The following is a 7205-nucleotide window of genomic DNA, read 5'->3' as shown; positions in this document are numbered from 1 at the left end:
ACTCGTTAAGGGTGCCATTTTGATGCTACAAAAATCGCCAAAAATGCATTTTTTCACTTCGGTTGAACCAAAAAAAACACCCTAAACGCATTCTGATCCCGTTATTGTCATTACCTTCATCTAGGGGACATTCCATTGCACCATCCTAGAATGGTAAGAAGTGGTTCTGAACTCGTTAAGGGTGCCATTTTGATGCTACAAAAATCGCCAAAAATGCATTTTTTTTCACTTTGGTTGAACCACAAAAAAACACCCTAAACGCATTCTGATCCCGTTATTGTCATTATCTACATCTAGGGGACATTCCATTGCACCAACCTAGACTGGTTAGAAGTGGTTCTGAACTCGTTAAGGGTGCCATTTTGATGCTACAAAAATCGCCAAAAATGCTTTTTTTTCACTTCGGTTGAACCACAAAAAACACCCTAAACGCATTCTGATCCCGTTATTGTCATTATCTACATCTAGGGGACATTCCATTGCACCAACCTAGAATGGTTAGAAGTGGTTCTGAACTCGTTAAGGGTGCCATTTTGATGATACAAAAATCGCCAAAAATCCATTTTTTTTCACTTCGGTTGAGCCACAAAAAAACACCCTAAACGCATTCTGATCCCGTTATTGTCATTATCTACATCTAGGGGACATTCCATTGCACCAACCTAGAATGGTTAGAAGTGGTTCTGAACTCGTTAAGGGTGCCATTTTGATGATACAAAAATCGCCAAAAATGCATTTTTTTTCACTTCGGTTGAGCCACAAAAAAACACCCTAAACGCATTCTGATCCCGTTATTGTCATTATCTACATCTAAGGGAAATTCCATTGCATCAACCTAGAATGGTTAGAAGTCGTTCTGAACTCGTTAAGGGTGCCATTTTGATGCTACAAAAATCGCCAAAAATGCATTTTTTTCACTTCGGTTGAACCACAAAAAAACACCCTAAACGCATTCTGATCCCGTTATTGTCATTATCTACATCTAGGGGACATTCCATTGCATCAACCTAGAATGGTTAGAAGTGGTTCTGAACTCGTTAAGGGTGCCATTTTGATGCTACAAAAATCGCCAAAAATGCATTTTTTTCACTTCGGTTGAACCACAAAAAAACACCCTAAACGCATTCTGATCCCGTTATTGTCATTATCTACATCTAAGGGACATTCCATTGCATCAACCTAGAATGGTTAGAAGTGGTTCTGAACTCGTTAAGGGTGCCATTTTGATGCTACAAAAATCGCCAAAAATGCATTTTTTTTCACTTCGGTTGAACCACAAAAAAACACCCTAAACGCATTCTGATCCCGTTATTGTCATTATCAACACCTACAGAACAAGACAATGCACCATCCTAGAATGGTTAGAAGTGGTTCTGAACTCGTTAAGGGTGCCATTTTGATGCTACAAAAATCGCCAAAAATGCATTTTTTTCACTTCGGTTGAACCACAAAAAAAAACACCCTAAACGCATTCTGATCCTGTTATTGTCATTATCTACATGTAGGGGACATTCCATTGCACCAACCTAGAATGGTTAGAAGTGGTTCTGAACTCGTTAAGGATGCCATTTTAATGCTACAAAAATCGCCAAAAATGCATTTTTTCACTTCGGTTGAACCACAAAAAAACACCCTAAACGCATTCTGATCCCGTTATTGTCATTACCTTCATCTAGGGGACATTCCATTGCACCATCCTAGAATGGTTAGAAGTGGTTCTGAACTCGTTAAGGGTGCCATTTTGATGCTACAAAAATCGCCAAAAATGCATTTTTTTTTCACTTCGGTTGAACCACAAAAAAACACCCTAAACGCATTCTGATCCCGTTATTGTCATTATCAACACCTACAGAACAAGACAATGCACCATCCTAGAATGGTTAGAAGTGGTTCTGAACTCGTTAAGGGTGCCATTTTGATGCTACAAAAATCGCCAAAAATGCATTTTTTTCACTTCGGTTGAACCACAAAAAAACACCCTAAACGCATTCTGATCCCGTTATTGTCATTATCTACAACTAGGAGACATTCCATTGCACCAACCTAGAATGGTTAGAAGTGGTTCTGAACTCGTTAAGGGTGCCATTTTGATGCTACAAAAATCGCCAAAAATGCATTTTTTTTCACTTCGGTTGAGCCACAAAAAAACACTCTAAACGCATTCTGATCCCGTTATTGTCATTATCTACATCTAAAAGACATTCCATTGCATCAACCTAGAATGGTTAGAAGTGGTTCTGAACTCGTTAAGGGTGCCATTTTGATGCTACAAAAATCGCCAAAAATGCATTTTTTTTCACTTCGGTTGAGCCACAAAAAAACACCCTAAACGCATTCTGATCCCGTTATTGTCATTATCTACATCTAGGGGACATTCCATTGCACCAACCTAGAATGGTTAGAAGTGGTTCTGAACTCGTTAAGGGTGCCATTTTGATGCTACAAAAATCGCCAAAACTGCATTTTTTTTCACTTCGGTTGAGCCACAAAAAAACACTCTAAACGCATTCTGATCCCGTTATTGTCATTATCTACATCTAAAAGACATTCCATTGCATCAACCTAGAATGGTTAGAAGTGGTTCTGAACTCGTTAAGGGTGCCATTTTGATGCAACAAAAATCGCCAAAAATGCATTTTTTTTTCACTTCGGTTGAACCACAAAAAAACACCCTAAACGCATTCTGATCCCGTTATTGTCATTATCTACATCTAAGGGACATTCCTTTGCATCAACCTAGAATGGTTAGAAGTGGTTCTGAACTCGTTAAGGGTGCCATTTTGATGCTACAAAAATCGCCAAAAATGCATTTTTTTCACTTCGGTTGAACCACAAAAAAACACCCTAAACGCATTCTGATCCCGTTATTGTCATTATCTACATCTAGGGGACATTTCATTGCACCAACCTAGAATGGTTAGAAGTGGTTCTGAACTCGTTAAGGGTGCCATTTTGATGCTACAAAAATCGCCAAAAATGCATTTTTTTTTCACTTCGGTTGAACCACAAAAAAACACCCTAAACGCATTCTGATCCCGTTATTGTCATTATCTACATCTAAGGGACATTCCATTGCATCAACCTAGAATGGTTAGAAGTGGTTCTGAACTCGTTAAGGGTGCCATTTTGATGCTACAAAAATCGCCAAAAATGCATTTTTTTCACTTCGGTTGAACCACAAAAAAACACCCTAAACGCATTCTGATCCCGTTATTGTCATTATCTACATCTAGGGGACATTCCATTGCACCAACCTAGAATGGTTAGAAGTGGTTCTGAACTCGTTAAGGGTGCCATTTTGATGCTACAAAAATCGCCAAAAATGCATTTTTTTTCACTTCGGTTGAACCACAAAAAAAACACCCTAAATGCATTCTGATCCCGTTATTGTCATTATCTACATCTAGGGGACATTCCATTGCACCAACCTAGAATGGTTAGAAGTGGTTCTGAACTCGTTAAGGGTGCCATTTTGATGCTACAAAAATCGCCAAAAATGCATTTTTTTCACTTCGGTTGAGCCACAAAAAAACACTCTAAACGCATTCTGATCCCGTTATTGTCATTATCAACACCTACAGAATAAGACAATGCACCATCCTAGAATGGTAAGAAGTGGTTCTGAACTCGTTAAGGGTGCCATTTTGATGCTACAAAAATCGCCAAAAATGCATTTTTTTTCACTTCGGTTGAACCACAAAAAAAACACCCTAAACGCATTCTGATTCCGTTATTGTCATTATCTACATCTAGGGGACATTCCATTGCATCAACCTAGAATGGTTAGAAGTGGTTCTGAACTCGTTAAGGGTGCCATTTTGATGCTACAAAAATCGCCAAAAATGCATTTTTTTCACTTCGGTTGAACCACAAAAAAACACTCTAAACGCATTCTGATCCCGTTATTGTCATTATCAACACCTACAGAACAAGACAATGCACCATCCTAGAATGGTAAGAAGTGGTTCTGAACTCGTTAAGGGTGCCATTTTGATGCTACAAAAATCGCCAAAAATGCATTTTTTTCACTTCGGTTGAACCACAAAAAAACACCCTAAACGCATTCTGATCCCGTTATTGTCATTATCTACATCTAAAAGACATTCCATTGCATCAACCTAGAATGGTTAGAAGTGGTTCTGAACTCGTTAAGGGTGCCATTTTGATGCTACAAAAATCGCCAAAAATGCATTTTTTTCACTTCGGTTGAACCACAAAAAAAACACCCTAAACGCATTCTGATCCCGTTATTGTCATTATCTACATCTAAAAGACATTCCATTGCATCAACCTAGAATGGTTAGAAGTGGTTCTGAACTCGTTAAGGGTGCCATTTTGATGCTACAAAAATCGCCAAAAATGCATTTTTTTTCACTTCGGTTGAGCCACAAAAAAACACTCTAAACGCATTCTGATCCCGTTATTGTCATTATCAACACCTACAGAACAAGACAATGCACCATCCTAGAATGGTAAGAAGTGGTTCTGAACTCGTTAAGGGTGCCATTTTGATGCTACAAAAATCGCCAAAAATGCATTTTTTTTTCACTTCGGTTGAACCACAAAAAAACACCCTAAACGCATTCTGATTCCGTTATTGTCATTATCTACATCTAGGGGACATTCCATTGCATCAACCTAGAATGGTTAGAAGTGGTTCTGAACTCGTTAAGGGTGCCATTTTGATGCTACAAAAATCGCCAAAAATGCATTTTTTTCACTTCGGTTGAACCACAAAAAAACACTCTAAACGCATTCTGATCCCGTTATTGTCATTATCAACACCTACAGAACAAGACAATGCACCATCCTAGAATGGTAAGAAGTGGTTCTGAACTCGTTAAGGGTGCCATTTTGATGCTACAAAAATCGCCAAAAATGCATTTTTTTCACTTCGGTTGAACCACAAAAAAACACCCTAAACGCATTCTGATCCCGTTATTGTCATTATCTACATCTAAAAGACATTCCATTGCATCAACCTAGAATGGTTAGAAGTGGTTCTGAACTCGTTAAGGGTGCCATTTTGATGCTACAAAAATCGCCAAAAATGCATTTTTTTTCACTTCGGTTGAGCCACAAAAAAACACTCTAAACGCATTCTGATCCCGTTATTGTCATTATCTACATCTAAAAGACATTCCATTGCATCAACCTAGAATGGTTAGAAGTGGTTCTGAACTAGTTAAGGGTGCCATTTTGATGCTACAAAAATCGCCAAAAATGCATTTTTTTTCACTTCGGTTGAGCCACAAAAAAACACCCTAAACGCATTCTGATCCCGTTATTGTCATTATCAACACCTACAGAACAAGACAATGCACCATCCTAGAATGGTAAGAAGTGGTTCTGAACTCGTTAAGGGTGCCATTTTGATGCTACAAAAATCGCCAAAAATGCATTTTTTTCACTTCGGTTGAACCACAAAAAAACACCCTAAACGCATTCTGATCCCGTTATTGTCATTATCTACATCTAGGGGACATTCCATTGCACGAACCTAGAATGGTTAGAAGTGGTTCTGAACTCGTTAAGGGTGCCATTTTGATGCTACAAAAATCGCCAAAAATGCATTTTTTTTCACTTCGGTTGAGCCACAAAAAAACACTCTAAACGCATTCTGATCCCGTTATTGTCATTATCTACATCTAGGGGACATTCCATTGCATCAACCTAGAATGGTTAGAAGTGGTTCTGAACTCGTTAAGGGTGCCATTTTGATGCTACAAAAATCGCCAAAAATGCATTTTTTTTCACTTCGGTTGAACCACAAAAAAACACCCTAAATGCATTCTGATCCCGTTATTGTCATTATCTACATCTAGGGGACATTCCATTGCACCAACCTAGAATGGTTAGAAGTGGTTCTGAACTCGTTAAGGGTGCCATTTTGATGCTACAAAAATCGCCAAAAATGCATTTTTTTCACTTCGGTTGAACCACAAAAAAACACCCTAAACGCATTCTGATCCCGTTATTGTCATTATCTACATCTAGGGGACATTCCATTGCACCAACCTAGAATGGTTAGAAGTGGTTCTGAACTCGTTAAGGGTGCCATTTTGATGCTACAAAAATCGCCAAAAATGCATTTTTTTTTCACTTCGGTTGAACCACAAAAAAAACACCCTAAATGCATTCTGATCCCGTTATTGTCATTATCTACATCTAGGGGACATTCCATTGCACCAACCTAGAATGGTTAGAAGTGGTTCTGAACTCGTTAAGGGTGCCATTTTGATGCTACAAAAATCGCCAAAAATGCATTTTTTTCACTTCGGTTGAACCACAAAAAAACACCCTAAACGCATTCTGATCCCGTTATTGTCATTATCTACATCTAGGGGACATTCCATTGCACCAACCTAGAATGGTTAGAAGTGGTTCTGAACTCGTTAAGGGTGCCATTTTGATGCTACAAAAATCGCCAAAACTGCATTTTTTTTCACTTCGGTTGAGCCACAAAAAAACACTCTAAACGCATTCTGATCCCGTTATTGTCATTATCTACATCTAAAAGACATTCCATTGCATCAACCTAGAATGGTTAGAAGTGGTTCTGAACTCGTTAAGGGTGCCATTTTGATGCTACAAAAATCGCCAAAAATGCATTTTTTTTCACTTCGGTTGAGCCACAAAAAAACACCCTAAACGCATTCTGATCCCGTTATTGTCATTATCAACACCTACAGAACAAGACAATGCACCATCCTAGAATGGTAAGAAGTGGTTCTGAACTCGTTAAGGGTGCCATTTTGATGCTACAAAAATCGCCAAAAATGCATTTTTTTTCACTTCGGTTGAACCACAAAAAAACACCCTAAACGCATTCTGATCCCGTTATTGTCATTATCTACATCTAGGGGACATTCCATTGCACGAACCTAGAATGGTTAGAAGTGGTTCTGAACTCGTTAAGGGTGCCATTTTAATGCTACAAAAATCGCCAAAAATGCATTTTTTTCACTTCGGTTGAACCACAAAAAAAACACCCTAAATGCATTCTGATCCCGTTATTGTCATTATCTACATCTAGGGGACATTCCATTGCACCAACCTAGAATGGTTAGAAGTGGTTCTGAACTCGTTAAGGGTGCCATTTTGATGCTACAAAAATCGCCAAAAATGCATTTTTTTCACTTCGGTTGAACCACAAAAAAAACACCCTAAATGCATTCTGATCCCGTTATTGTCATTATCTACAT

This window comes from Ochlerotatus camptorhynchus, unplaced genomic scaffold (genome assembly GCF_037179485.1).
Source record: "Ochlerotatus camptorhynchus isolate MF236.1 unplaced genomic scaffold, CSIRO-AGI_Acam_v1.1 ptg000296l, whole genome shotgun sequence".
In the NCBI taxonomy this organism is placed as follows: Eukaryota; Metazoa; Arthropoda; class Insecta; order Diptera; family Culicidae; genus Ochlerotatus; species Ochlerotatus camptorhynchus.
This window is presented reverse-complemented; position numbering follows the sequence as displayed.